General features: G+C 39.1%; 1 protein-coding gene across 1 annotated transcript in view; it reads right to left on the bottom strand.

The window, feature by feature from the left end:
* The window catches only part of CNTN3 (contactin 3), a 392,050-nt gene that overhangs the window by 288,940 nt on the left and 86,910 nt on the right, over window positions 1-16,200 (bottom strand). The gene's annotated exons all lie outside the window — the stretch shown is intronic.

Raw genomic sequence — 16,200 nt, 5'->3', positions numbered from 1 at the left:
CGCATAAAATCAGAAAATCACTTTTTGATTGCTGAAACTCAAATGGTTCCACGCAGGAGAATTAACGACTTTAATGTCAGTCATTTTAGCAGAGAATGTGTATAACTTTCAGTCAGCAGCTGCTATGGATTGGGCTATCTTAGTTGTTGCTAAGAAAGGAGAGCAATCTCAGTAGTGTTTAACTACAGGATCTTGCCATGACATGTGATGTATTCAGTTAGAATTAAGTGTGTCCCAAACGACAATTTCAAGAGTAAAAACATGATATCTTGCAACTTACATACTTAAAACAAGTTATTAAATCAGTTACTGCTATATGATGTTGCTCTTGTTCATTACAATACAATTCTTGGGGGAAGCAGAGGGAGTAAGAGGTAAAACTGCAACCAGAATTCTGGGATTTAGGCATAACTTTGACTCGGCCTATGGGAATCTAGGATAGATGGAAATACAATTGAGAAATACTCCTCTAAGAACTGCAGGTTGACAACTTACACCATCATGGGATCTGTGACCATTTTTCACTATTAAGGCTCCCCTTAATGCAAACACTGCAAAACGAATTCAAGTGCAAGCAGTTTAGATGAGAGGTGAACAATAAAATCAGTCAGGACATGGAAAAGTGAAAGAGAAAGGAAGACAGACAGTAAAGGGTAAGATGTGAGAGCTAAGCAGAGGTTATTCCTTCTGGGGAAACTCTGAAGTCCAGCTTGTGTAGAACATATGCTTCAGAGTAATGACAGAGGTACACTTGAGTTGTCCAGTTATTCTTGCCAAGGGGCAAGGGAGCTGAGGTACTCATATGCCAACTCCCAGGAGTCACTGTTTGGAGACTGTTTTCAGGAAGTATTAATGACCCAGCACTTCTAGCCTCTCAAAGCGTTGCAAAATGGCTCTAGAAGCGAAAAAAAAAAAAAAAAGAAAGAAAAGAAAAGCCATTAGGTCCAATCAAAAAAGGCATTAGGTGGCAACTGGAAGTGATGTGTGTACTGAAGTGAAAAAGGAAAGGGAATATGAATGAGTCACATGTGGTGTCTGTCACACTGTGCATATGAAGCTGAGATGTTTTGAAGTTATTTTCAATAGCATTCAGTTCCAAGAGACTTATGCCCAAAATCATGAAATGATTTAAGTATAGAAGGAAGGACACATATTCTACCTCATTCAATCATTGCTTCTCAAAGCTTTCCAGTGGTTGAATTCCCCCGCCTGGACCAAAGGGTTTCAGTTACCTAGCCTGCCTTTCTTTTTTCTGCTCAATCAGTAAGATATTAAAAAAATTTTTTTTAATATATTATTTACTTATTTGACTGTGCTAGGTCGTAGTGGTGGCTTGTGAGATCTTTAGTTCTGAAATGTGGGATCTAGTTCCCTGACCAGGGATTGAACCCAGGCCTCCTGCATTGGGAGCACAGAGTCTTAGCCACTGGACCACCAGGGAAGTCCCTATATTTATTTTCAGCCATTAACATGAATAATAACTTAAATGATTCTACATTACACTTAAATATGACAGCCTTGCACGAGACCCGTGGACTGCAAGGAGATGAAATCCGTCAATCCTAAAGGAAATCAATGCTGAATATTCATTGGAAGGGCTGATGCTGAAACTAAAGCTCCAATACTTGCCACACCTAATGTGAAGAGCTGACTCATCAGCAAAGACCGTGATGCTGGGAAAGACTGAAGGCAGGAGGAGAAGGGGATGACAGAGGACAAGATGGTTGGAAGGCCTCACTGATTCAATGGACCTAAGTTTGGGCAAGTTCCAAGAGATGGTGATGGACAGGGAAGCCTGGTATGCTACAGTCAGCGGGGTTGCAAAGAGCTGGACACAACTGAATGACCGAACAACAACCACCATGCATGTGAGGATACTATAGTGTATAGTCACTCTTCTCACACTTGCTGCGCTATACAAACATATACCCAGTAGAAAACTGAAAAAAAAAAAAACATTTCAAATAAATACCATGACAGTTATTCATAAAAGGCATTGGAAACATTAAATGCAATAATATGATACATGAAATGTCAAATATTCATAAAAAGCTAGGGAACAGTTGCAAGGAATATTAAAGTCTAGGGACAACAGTTAAGTCTGAAACACAGGAAAGCCTTGAGGAGTCTAACAATGATTGAAATAATACTTCCTTCTTTGAGAAGTTAAAGCTAGCCAGCTTATACATTAAATGCACTTAAAAAACAATCTCTTAATAACAAAAGAGTAGACTTAAAAAGAACAGATTGTTGGAATTTTCAAGAAAAAAACAAGGATAAATTTTAGCAGAATTTCCTGTGGAAACATTATCACAATCACTAAAATGCATCCAAATAAATATGAGGCTTTGCTCTATGGTCTACAGAGAGCAAAATATATGGTCTACAGAGAGCAATATATATGCTCTACATGCTAATATGGCAATGAGAAAACAAAATATTATAAATGCTTATAAATGGGATAAAGAGAAAATTACTAGACTGAAGTGTCTCTGAAGGTAGGACCACAGCTTATCCACCACTGACTGTTCCAATGTTCCCAACACCCTGTACATTATTGTAGGCTTTTAAGTAATTTTTCTTGCTGAGCTTTAAGGAAAATGAATAAATCAGCTCTGAAGATTAAATCATTTCACTGGACACCAAGTGAGTGAGAAGCATTTCTACTGGAAAGAAAAGATAAATAACAGCATGGGATACAGCCACCACTACTTAAAAATTTATTTCAGGAAATTGTTCAAGCAGGCATTAAGAATATGGCCACTTTAAAAAAAAATGTTATCTACTCAACAATGCATCCCACAAGTAACATGCATATCAGTTGCATTTGCAAAATATAAACATGCTGAAAGAAGTTCTAAAGTCTTCTTGAGAATTCATTCATTCAATAAATGTTTACCTCCTATTAGGTGTTGAACTTTTAATACTGGAGGAAGGTGGAGATGAGACCGTCAGTTAACTGATGACCCCTGCCCTCCTGGATTATACAAACTAACGGGACTGACATATGATTCAATTACTTACAAAGTTTATTCGTAAACTGAACACTGTGAAAGATACTGTGAAAGGTACAATGTGAAGAGACAGGAGTTTCTAATGAAAACGTCAGTGAGAATAACCTTCATCAGGAAGGTGAGGGGAAGCTCCTCTGAAGAAGTGAAGGGAAATGGAAGAAAAGAAAATAGGATATGATATAATCAGATTGTGTATGTACTGCAAGGTGAAGACAGAAGGAAATTTTCCAGGTATGCACAAAGACTCAGTGTGGCCTTCAGCTGGTAAGCAGGCTAGTGAGTAGCCATGGTCTGGACCCTTTCCCATCAACCATCACCTTGCCTCCCAGGCTGGACCAGGACCCCAGCCCACAAACCGAGATGCATGACCTAAAAAACTAATGACTGGCTCAGCAGGGGGCTTCCAGAATCCTGCTTTAGTCCGTTTCTCTCCCAACTGGTCAGTGACCATGCCCTATTGCTGGTTAAACGCTCTGGCAATAAACTCTCGCTGTAAGGGATAGAATATGCAAAGGCCCTGGGGCTTCAGTGTTCATGACGTGTAAGAACAGAAAGAAGACTGATGAGATGGAATGCAGATGGTCAAGTTCACTGTGGGGTGAGACAGCAGACATATAAGGGTCAAGCTTCTGTGTCTGGCTAAGAATATTAGTATCAAGATAAAGCTCTTAGAATACAAGATACAATTTTAACCAGGAGTTAACATGATCAGATTTATAGTGAACATTTCAATCAGATATATTATAATCTGTATCAGACTTAAAAGGGTAAAAAGATAATATATTTTGCAAGACACCAATTTCATTCTTGCAAATTCACAGAAATCAGAAACTAGACCACACTAACCAAACTATCTAAGAGAAGAAATAAGTATATTCCATTATTCTTATATATGCTCACATACATACATAGGCACACACTGTATAAAGTTTTAGGATAAAAAGAAACCTCATTCAAGAATATTATTTTAAAAATTATGTGGCTCATTTTTAATCATTGCTAAAGAGGGGCACTGACTTTATAAATAATGAAGGTAATTAATACAATCATGACCTGACTGGTCAGTGCTGCCAAGTACTGTCACAGAGAGAAGGGTCATACAAAAGCTCATTTCCCTTCTGAAATCACCACGCCAAAATAAACACAAAGGAAGCTAATAAAGCAAGACAAACACAAATCAAAATGTCATCTGCTACAATAAAAACATTCTACCAGTCACAGAAATGTTTTAAATCAAGGAAAAAAATAGATACCCTTTAGAATTTTCTCTGTTAACAGACATTTGCATCTGGCGGCTAAAGCTTAATATATTCATAACACGTTTCTCATGGTGGTCTTTAAAAAGCCCCCCACATTCATACATATTAACAATGGCACTATCTATTCTTAATCTCAGCTGAGTCAAAAATACTAGACCTTGGACTTAAAAACAAAAAATGCCCTAAATAGTTGTTCCTGAATGCTCTAAAGGAAGAGACCTTTTGTGACTTTTGTCATACACTTTACAAAATTGCTACTAAGCTTGTGGATCATGAAATACTGATATATATTTGATAATATTAAATGCATACACACACTTTGAATGTAGTCTTAACAAATGCTCAGTTAAGTTTCTCCATGTAGTGGAAAGTTTTGGTGTGAGAATTACTTGACTCCATTTCTATCAGAGTAATAGATACCTAACGATTACTCTCCTTTTCAAAGAGACAAACCCAACAGCAATTTTGTTGAGAAACATTGCTTAACACATTTCTCACATCTAAAAAAAATCACCTCCAACTCTGATGTTCGAGAAACAAAAAACTATTCAAGAATATACATTATTTCCAACCCATAACAAAAGCCCCCACAAAAAACCTTGAGCAGATTACAGACGTTTAGCAGATCAAAATGTTTAATCATGAACTACATAAAAGTCTGATGAATATGGTGTTTTATTTTGAGTCTTATAGAGAAATTACTTCACCATTGTGGTATGCAACATACTACCACAGTAGTGAGCTAATAAATGAGTTTACTACTTGATAAGATTGCATATCATGCCAGTTCAGAAATCAGGCTTCATACACCACTTGGTTTTCATTCATACTCATTCATTCATTCATGATCTCTACATCTTCCAAAAACGTAGTTGATCCACTCTGCATGCTCAACCTCTTTCCTGCTAAAATTGAACAAGCAGGGGATGAAATTTACATGAACACTGGGCTCCAAATCCAAGATTCTTGACAATTCCACATACATCCTCACTATAATTTCTAAGTGTGCAGCAGCTAAGAAGTGGGGGGAATATAATGAGCACAGCTTGATATTATCTTCACACCAACAGTTCTGTGCTTACAGAAGTACAATCAGCAAATAAGGCAAATGACAACTGCAAGCCCCCTCCTGTTCTTAAGAACACTTACAGCCCTTTATCATCCTTCCCCTGACCCTCAACAATTTCAACACCTTCCATCATAGTTAGAGAGACTACGGCTTTTCTCTCCAACTAGACTACAATCTGCAAAAAACAGTGATTCATTACTTTCTGTAGGTTAAGGTACCTTTTGAGAAATAAATCAAATCTATGGACCAACTTACCTCTCTATTCCAAATACAGATAGACTGACATAAGATAACTTTTGTTTCGTACACAATTTGTTTTATTACACTGGTATTTTTTTCTTTTACATTGATGTTACATGTCTGTGTGTGTTGTGTATATCTTTACATGTTTATATTTATTACATAGAGGTGGGGTGTGTATGTGTGTGTGTGTACATGTGCACATGTGTGTGTGTGGCTTTTGCAGATTTATTTCTTCTTTCTTTTTTCATACAGAAATCAATGAAAAATAAATCAAAATGGAGGTTAATATAAAACATGAATGTTGGAAAGAAAAAAAATGTTAAAAAATAAATGCTCTTGAAAAGGCTACTGTTGAAAAGCTTGACAAGCTGAAATCATGAAAGTCTTTGGGATGGAGAGACATCTTATCTCTCATATTCAGTTAATTTTTTTGTTTGATCTTTTAGCAATCAGTGTACACAGGCAGTAGCGAATCAGAGCTCTTTTTGTGCACATTGCAGTAGATTAATCAGCTATATAAAAATACTACTGGAACACTCTGAGACACCTCATGTTGATTTCAGAGCCTCTTTTTACTTTGTCCTCAACTCAAAGAGGTCTTCTCTGGCAACTCAAGAGATCTCTCTATCCTTAACTCAAAGACAGTTTCATTGATATCACCTCAGGAAAAAACAAATACAATTCCATTTTTCAGTTGGTTGCAGTAATTTCATCCAAGTGCAAGCTAAAGAGGACACAGCTACCACATCATGCCAAGCTATTTTCTGCTTCAAAATATTAGACACAGTGTTGATACTCCTATGTATACTTGACAGAGGGTTTACTTCAATTTTTGGCTTGACTATAAGTCTCAAAATAATGTGGCCATTTCCATGGCACAATGTTTTACAAACATCTCTCCAATCAGGGGTGGCACGCAGCAATGACCCTTGAAGACTGTTGTGTTATGGAGCAAGTCCAAGTTTCAGTAAAGTTACAGCATCTTCTAATGGAATCTTCATCCCTGAAAAAGACTGGCACGCTCATGTTCTTCCAAGGTAATCAGAGCGAAGGTGTTCGTGTGGGGATTTTTTTTTAATTTAATGCAAACTAGTACAGCCACTATGGAGAACAGTGTGGAGATTCCTTAAAAAACTGGAAATAGAACTGCCATATGATCCAGCAATCCCACTTCTGGGCATACACACCAAGGAAACCAGATCTGAAAGAGACACGTGCACCCCAATGTTCATCAGAGCACTGTTTATAATAGCCAGGACATGGAAGCAACCTAGATGCCCATCAGCAGATGAATGGATAAGGAAGCTGTGGTACATATACACCATGGAATATTACTCAGGCGTTAAAAAGAATTCATTTGAATCAGTTCTAATAAGATGGATGAAACTGGAGCCCATTATACAGAGTGAAGTAAGCCAGAAAGATAAAGACCAATACAGTATACTAACGCATATATATGGAATTTTAAAAGATGGTAACGATAACCCTATATGCAAAACAGAAAAAGAGACACAGATGTACAGAACAGATATTTGAACTCTGTGAGAGAAGGTGAGGGTGGGATGTTCTGAGAGAATAGCATTGAAACAAGTATACTATCAAGGTGAAACAGATCACCAGCCCAGGCTGGATGCATGAGACAAGTGCTCAGGGCTGGTGCACTGGGAAGACCCAGAGGGATGGGATGGAGAGGGAGGTGGGAGGGGGGTTCAGGATGGGGAACACATGTAAATCCGTGGCTGATTCATGTCAATGTATGGCAAAAACCACTACAATATTGTAAAGTAATTAGCCTCCAACTAATAAAAATAAATGAAAAAATAAATAAATAAATTTAATTCTTCCAGTGAAAGGAACCTTGCTTTAAGAAAGGGTCTTAGACTTCTGGGTCCTACTCCATTTAATGGTAACAGGAAAACCAAATAACAAGCAAATTCTGTGGTATATACTTATCCTTGACATTTCCCAAATTAAACGGGAAATGAAATGAACAAAGAAAAGTTTCTGTAATTATAAATACTGCATGAATTTTCTTCACTTCTTACTGGATGGGAAATTACTGTAGACCTCATGACGTGGCGATGAGGAGCAACGGATCCTTCTTAAGTCTACCCGACAACATTCATTGCTACTATATATTTATTTAGAATTTTAAAATAGCTTAATAATCACATGATACAAATGCTTTTCTACAAGTTTTCAAGTATCAAAAAGGAAAATGAATTGTGATAGAATAATCACTGTGTTTTATTGTTTGCAACTTGACAGATATTTTTTTATACGTTAACTCTTCATCCTCACAACAATCCATGAGACTCATTCTATTACTACCCCCTTTTTCAGGTAAAGAAAGAAAGATAAACATGGGTTAAGACATTTATCCAAGATAAATGAAGACAGACCCTTTGTTTGTTCAATTTTTTCACACAATATGTAGCAAATGGAATATTTAAGCCATCTGATTGATAGGGAAACATAAAGTATAACCTAATCTTTTATATACCTTTAAAAGTTTCTATTAATATGGTTGGAAGTTGAAACTAGTGTGATAACTGATAATACATTAAATTTCATTTAATTTCATTCAGTTCAGTTCACTCAGTCGTGTCCGACTCTTTGCGACCCCATGAACCGCAGCACACCAGGCCTCCCTGTCCATCACCAACTCCACCCAAACCCATGTCCATTGAGTTGGTGATGCCGTCCAACCATCTCATCCTCTGTCATCCCCTTCTCCTCCTGCCCTCAATCTTTCCCAGCATCAGGGTCTTTTCGAATGAGTCAGCTCTTCTCATTAGGTGGCCAAAGTATTCGAGTTTCAGTTTCAATATCAGTCCTACCAATGAATACCAAGGACTGTTAACTCCATTACATTTTAACAAATTAAACTTCTTTTATAAAGGGAAAGCACTGAACAATTTAAATAAATAATCCTTCTGCTTGATTTCAAGCATATACACTGCAATCACGTATCATCCCTATTGTAGCAAAGAAGCAAAAAGAATGCAGCAACTCTATTTGGGATTAAACCAAGAAATCTCAAAGACACACAAAGCCACAAACAGAAGATTCAACACAAAGTGTGCTAAGTACCATGCCTTTTTTATGGAGACAAATATATATACCTATATACATTTACAAGCACAAAGAACAGTTCGAAAGAATATTGTCACTGGGGAGGAGAACTGCACACTTCAGAGCAGAAAACAGACAAAATCCTTTTCTCTCTACATTCTACATATATTTTAAATTTTACAAAATGTCCACATATTGATTTCTCAAAACACTACCAAACATTTTGAACAGAGGAAAAAGTCCTCCTTTAACATCACAATTGGTTCCAAAATATGTAAATAATTCTTCTGTGGGGACTGAGGAGAAAGAGGTCAAGAGGCTGCAAGGGGCTTAAAAAGTACTTTCTGGCCCAGATGAAGCAGTACTCAGCAGGCAGTCCAATTCTGGCATGGCCATTCTATTTTTTTTACCTTGTAATTTTGAATGGAGAATAATCTTGGTGAAAAAACTCACATTCACTGAGTGCTTCTACAGCATGTCAAGTACAGGCACAGACAGAATATTTTAAAATAAATCATCCTCTTTGACCTCCAGGTACTCACAGTCTCAAGAAGCAAACTGACCCAGAAATATTTTAACACAAACTTCTAGACCAGAGGAGAGAGGCTTGTAACAAGATGTTAATGGGAAGTTTCTTCTCCAGTTGCCAAGACACAGCAGGTGTTATACCCTAAAGGTAAGGGGGGTGCCGGAACACAAGGAGGAACACATTTTCAAAGGAAATACTGCAAAACCATCTGTCTGCCTTGGAGACCCTCGCTCACATCAGAGGTGTTTGGAGGCTGAGTGGAGGATTTGGAAAAAAGCTCCTTTGGAGAGAAATTGTGTGAGTTCCACTGATTCAGGGGGAACAGGAGGGTATTCCTCTAAACCTGCTGAGGGGGGACATGCTCTAAGGAGACCACAGCTAGCTGCGTTTTGAGGGATGAGGGGCAGAGCGCCACAGTAAGGAAAAAGACTAGGCTAAGCAGAAGATTGCAATTACGAAGAGAGGGGCCCTCAGAGACATTAAGGGCACAGAACGCATGGTGTGTTCTGTGAGCCAGACACACACCCCACACCTGGGAGTGCCCGCCCGGGGGAACACAGCTGTCAATCACCCAGAGCAAGAGAACCACTGTGGGAGGCAGGAGGAGTACGGGAAAGCCTTCAGAGGGAAGGCAGGGCATCTAAGGAAAGAAGCGCTAAAAGAAAACACCAGTTCTATGTTCTTGGTTAGTCCTTAATCATGATCCTAACTCACGACAATGCAATCAATCAGGTTAAACGTGCAGTCCCTCTTCTCTTCTTTTGCACCACAGTAAGCAGAACGGGAAACAAGTTAGGGGCAGAAGGTGTAGACATATTAGGTGAGAAAAGAGGCTAAAACATTCTTTCTCTAATTGCACACTTTCTGGGGAGGGAGATTTGTTTCATCTTTAAGGGAAGTTCTAAGTTGTAATGATTATACAGGACAGAACATTACATTTTTTTTTAATTGAAATGATGTCAGATACCTAAAGCATCATCAAAGATGGAGTGGACAGGGCTGCTTGGGTTTGATTCCAGGGGCAAGCCAGGAACTAAGAAAAGAAGCCCACAGAGAGAATCTAAGAGCACAAAGAGAGACAACAAAGTTGTCTGAGGGTCACAGCTGATGAGCTGTATTTCTTTAGGTACAGCTGCAGATAAGAAGAAGGAATGGTGGTTAGAAAATAGGAAGACTTCACAGTATGGGTGGCATCTGAGGTAACTTTAAAAAGAAAAATGAGGACTTATCTAGGAGGAAAAGAAGGAAATGAGTATACGGAAGTGAACAGCATTGGCAAAATCTTAACACCATAGATTAGACTCATGGGCGTGAGAGAAATGGCGGATGGAAAATCCAGAGAGCACTGGGCTGAGACAGTAGGATGAAGAAGTACAGTGTTTAGGACATGGGCAGAAGAAGATCAAATTCTTGAGGATGACAGAAAAGGAACATGCCGAGAGGTCCAATGCAACTCACGCGTGCCTGGGTTCAGAAAGCTGAGGGTGCGTGCAGAGCGTTTTGTTTTCCAAGGGGCTGATGGACATCACAGAAAGAAATAGGTCGCTTGGGGCTAGGAGTAGAACAGACATGACTGAAAATAGGCAGGGAGGTTCTTTCCAGGATGATGAAAGTATTTTAAAACTGGTTTGTAGAAATGACTGCACAACTCTGTAAATTTACTAAAATCACTGAGTTGCACAATAATATGAGTGCAATTTATGGCATGTGAATTTTACCTCAATAAAGCTATTTTTTTTTTAAGCAGAAATAAAAAGAGAATGAGAGCAAGAAAAAACTAGAAGGAGAGACACGGGCGGGAAAGAGAAAGAGAAGCTATAAATTAAGGTCTCCTAATGCCTCTGGTGATGTCATTGTGCCCAGTTTCAGCAAAGTCCTGGGGGAACATCAGCCTCACTGTGGTGGGCAGAAGTGTGAACAGAGGGTGAGAGAGTGGAAATAGCTGGAATCAGCTGCTCTTTCAATAATTCAGAATGAGAGAGATGGGACTGCGGTTGGAGATGGCCGGAGGGTCGGTCGATAGAGAGTCAATGAAGGATATTTTTAAGTTGAAAAATTCTTGAGCATATTTATAGACTGAGGAGAAGAATTTAAACTACAGAAATGAAAGGTATAATTTACTAGAGGAGAGACTCTTCTGAAGTGAACTTGCATGGCAATGACTGTGCCTCAGCCAAAATCACATGAGCAAGATTCAAAGTAGATGCTGAAAAGGAAAGAGCAAGGATTCACCACTATTCAGTGACCAAAAGGTGAACTTCTGGAGCAGAGACCCTTTCTGGAGCATTTCAGGCTCATCTCTGTGGTTCCTTCTGTCAGTGTCTCCAGAGGGTGCAGAGCATGCCTCAGACTAAACATTCTAAGTGAACAGTCTCAAAGCACTGAGGTTCACTGAGGCACACTAGTACCAAACAAGATATTAATACAGATCCTGACCCAGGGATCCAACTCGGGTCTCCTGCACTGCAGGGGGATTCTTTACAGTCTCAGCCACCAGGGAAGCCCCTTCACTTTCCAGAGAATCCCTTCATTCCTCAACGACCCAAACCACAACTCCAGCGCGAGTTCTGGGTAGGTGAAACGGTAAACACTTAACGTATGTCAGGTAAGACTCTGGGTGGTTCATGAATATAAACTCATGTAACATCACAAAGGGGCTGCCACCCATCCCCATTGTACAGATGAGGGAACTAAGCAAAGTGCCCAGTTTCACACATGTGATCCTTCCTGAATCTGGTATCTCTAAGTCAATCCCTAGTAGTGATGATTCTGCCTGATGGATTCCTCCTTTACCTACAACACAGGCAGAATGTGGTTCTCTGAAGTTTTGTTTCCTGCTCACAGCTCAGTTAGACATATGTACAAGGTGGACACAGGCTCTGGGGCAGTGGTTCTCAACCAGGAGTGACTGTGCCCCCGGCAGGGGACATCATCGGTCCCCGTGTGAGGAGGTTTTCAGTTGTCACCGCTGGGAAGGGAAGGGGTGGGCATGCACCATGCCTGGGTCGGGGGTGGGGGAAGGGTGCACTACAATTCTAAGGTGCACAGCAAAGTCCCTACAACAAAGAATCATCCACCCTGGAATGTCAATCGTCGCAAAATCAGAAACCTAACTTTACAGCAATCTGGCAGCAGAAGAGTTTAAAACCAGCATGGCTACTTACTGTTCACAAAACTTTACAGAATAAAAGTTACACTTCAACCTACACAGTCCTGCTCTCATACAACCATGAGCCTTGTGGGAAAACAGAATAAAAGATCTTGAAGGCCCTCCTACATTGTCAAAAGATCTTTCTGTTACGAAAAAATCCCAATCACATACAAAGTAAAGCGAATAGGATAATAAACTCCCATAAACTCACCACCAATTTCAAACAAATATCAATAACCTGCCATTCTTGTTTCTTCTATGGCTCCACTCACCCTATCCCCACCTGAGTATTACTTTTTATTTAAGGTATAATTTGCATACATTAAAACCACTGTGTAATTTTTTAATATGGAATTACTTTACTGTAAAATAAAACAAAGACCTTTCTAATGTAAATGAAACACATATACAGAGGCAAATTTATGTCTTCATGAATTACTGGACCACAAAACCTCCTGTATTTGCCCTCATTTTAAAAGCATCTGCCCTCCTCATTCTCTCCACCAGAAATGGATTCCACGACATCTATCTTCTAAGTCAGTGCTTTGCAAACTTCAGGTTGTATCCCATTTGGAGGACTAGGCACAGGGCTTTTAAAACATCTGTGTGTTTGCTATAGGGGCAAATGAGAGAACAGAAAAGAATAGAAATGATCAAAATGTACTAAATTTAAATAAGGACTAGAACTGGTTTGTATAAGGACACTATGGAAGGACGACATATTAAGCATTAAACTCTGAAATAACTAGTATTTCTTACTATGAATGGTGGTCAAAACAAGTTTAAAAACATGACAGGCAGAATTAACTGTGATTAAACACGGTATATGTATATATGTGTGTGTACATAGATGTGTGACATAAATATATCTGTATATACATCTCTGCTGTATAACCTCAGGCAAGTTACCTGTCACTTAAACCTCTTTTCTTTTTGAATTTTGTAGCTGGAAAATGGTAGTGGCAAATATTCACATAATTGGTTTACTGTAAAAATTAAATATGATTGTGATTATATGATGAACCAACTCTTTGGGATGCAAGACATGACAGTTACTGCTATTACTTCAAAGATATTAAATATAATTGACACCTTCACTGAAATCAAAGACTTAAATAAAGTACTAACTCAAACAGAGGTCTCTAACTCATTTTAAAGAGACATTAACACCTCATGGACTGCTTACATCTTTTTTTTTAAACACTTGTTTTGCTTAACTGTGTTTTTTAAAATTGCTTTATCACAACAAAAGGAGTGATTTTGACACCTTTTGGAAATGCTAATCGTGGCTATGAATAGTTATCTGCTTAGCATTCACACCTATTAGTGGCTGTATTTAGGTGTGTAAAACATCCACTCTATCAACACTGAAGTGTAAATCTAAACTGAAGCAAACTGTGATAGAATCTTGAATTTACATCCATAGTATCATTCTCAGCTGAGGAGACAAAGGAAAAGCATCCTGGAACCCCTCCTCCACCGCAACAAACCTCTAGTTGTTATCAAACAAATAAATAATGGTTCACATGAAGCCCATAAACCACAAACTTACTGCCTATATGGAATAATCTGGAATGTACACACATAAAATCATAAGGACGGGTGGAGGAGGAGAACAAGAATGCATGCGCTCATCTAACTCAGCCTCAGGGGCTGTCTACTGGTGCAAAGAGAACCCTGGACAGAGCTTTCGATAAAATCTCCTAGTTTTCAAATATTAGCAAGCAACTATTTAAAACTATCACGTCAAAACATTTGTGTTGACCAAACAAAATATGTCTGCAATTAGATACAATCCATCTTGAAACCTCCAACCAAAATGCATGCTCCTGATTAAAATTCTGAAAAGCATAATTGATCACTCTATTGCTTCCAGAGAAATACACAACACTGCATACTAAAAACACTGTAATATTTTTTTTCTAACCAGGAATACATTTTTTTAAATATGTTTTATATTTCCACTGGGGAAAGTATAACAATGAAGAGGTTACATCTCCCAGACTTTACAGAGCAGGAGATCTCTGTTATGTAGAAACTCTCCTGTTTTCTTCATTGAGATGGTTCTCATTCACCCACTAATGACCTTAGGCCTAATAACCAAAACTTTGCAAGAAAAGTTCAGAGTTCCCAAAGACTGTGCCCTCAATGGAGATTTCCTCAGCTGTGTGTACCCAGGCTACCTCTGTCACAAGGAGACTCCTTTTTCTACCCAGATGCTGCACATAGATACTAACATTTCTATGCATGCCACACAGGAAATCTTAGGAAAGCATTTGTAACCACTGGCAAGAAAAGTTTGAAGATCTTAATGAAGACTATGAGCTGCACCTCAGAGTTGATATAGTTTAGATTACACAACAGTCATCACTGTGGTTTCATTTCCCCACATGTTTTGATTTAGGAGATGGAAGTGAATTTACCAAAAGGCTACATGCAGATCTGTAGGTAAAGATACAATTCTGAATACCAGTACTGCTTCTTCAGCACCGAGAATTCTGCCTGGAGGAATACATTTATAATACATGTGCTTCTAGGAATGGACTTCTGAGATTTCTGGTTTGTTCACAGCACAGATGCTTACTTCCTGTTCTCTCATTGTTCAGTCTCTCTGACTCTTGTGACCCCATGGATTGCAGCACCCCAGGTTTTCCTGTCCTTCGCTATCTCCCAGAGTTTGCTCAAGCTCATGTCCATTGAGTCGATGATGCCATACAACGATCCATCTCATCTCATCCAACCATCTCTGTTGCCCCCTTCTTCTCCTGCCCTCAATCCTCCCAGCATCAGGGTCTTTTCCAATGAGTAGGCTCTTTACATCAGGTGGCCAAAGTATTGGAGCTTCAACTTCAACATTAGTCCTTCCAATGAGTATTCAGCACCGATTTCCTTTAGGATTGACTGGTTCTCTAGATCCTCCAGATAAAGCTGCATTATGTGGAGATTTGAGGACACATTTCATTTTGTAGATTCTGAACAAATTCTGTTCACTGAATCCTCACATTTCAAAATAACAAGTGATAGTTTTCATGAACACGTACACAATTTTCTTAATATCTGCATAATGTCAGGATATTAAAGAACAGGTGGACATTGTAAATTAGTGAAAATGCCAGGTGGGGATGGCATGGAGCTGCTGAAAGGCTAGCCAATAAAAGGGACAGCTGCTTCTCAGTTTTAGAAAACAGCTGCTAATCTTTTTGCTTTTTCATGTTGGTGATTCCTTTTTTTTTTTTTTTTAACATGGGGCTGCCCTAATGGAACTATATATATGATGTGGCCTCTAGGCCAGGAATCTGAGGCCTCTGGATACAGTTACAGGGAAGAAAAAAAAAATTGAACAATAACAAAAATCCTCTTAAGAGAGGCATTCTTCTTCACATAGAGATGAGCTCTGCTGTACATACTGTCTGCCTAGCCGTTTCTGTGCACATCCCCGCTGCATGCCCAAAAGCCTACCGCAGTGCTTGGTCCACAGCAGACACTCAAAACAATATGTGTGGAATTAATGAACGTCAGATTTAGGGCAGTAGCTGCCACACTTGGCTACATATCTGACCATCTGGGGGAGCTGTGTGGAAACACTGATTCCCCTGGTCCCACTGCTCCAGAACTTCCAGGCACCAGGCCCAGAACTCCTTGTTTGTTTGTTTCTTTTTAACTTCCCAAAATAATTCTGCCACAGGGTCATCCATGCATACAGGAACCACTGCCTAGGACTCAGTGAACCTCCAAATTCCAGCCCTAGTGTCAGAGACAAGACTGAAAGATATCTTCAGTTCGGGGGCTGTTGTTAATATTCTTAACTTGCTTTGTTTCCCCTGAATCTCCCCCTTCTGCTAGCTCTGTGATTCTTTATC

Source organism: Muntiacus reevesi, chromosome 4, assembly GCF_963930625.1.
Source record: "Muntiacus reevesi chromosome 4, mMunRee1.1, whole genome shotgun sequence".
Taxonomy (NCBI): Eukaryota; Metazoa; Chordata; class Mammalia; order Artiodactyla; family Cervidae; genus Muntiacus; species Muntiacus reevesi.
The sequence above is the reverse complement of the archived record's forward strand: the minus strand, read 5'-3'. Positions and strand labels throughout refer to the sequence as shown.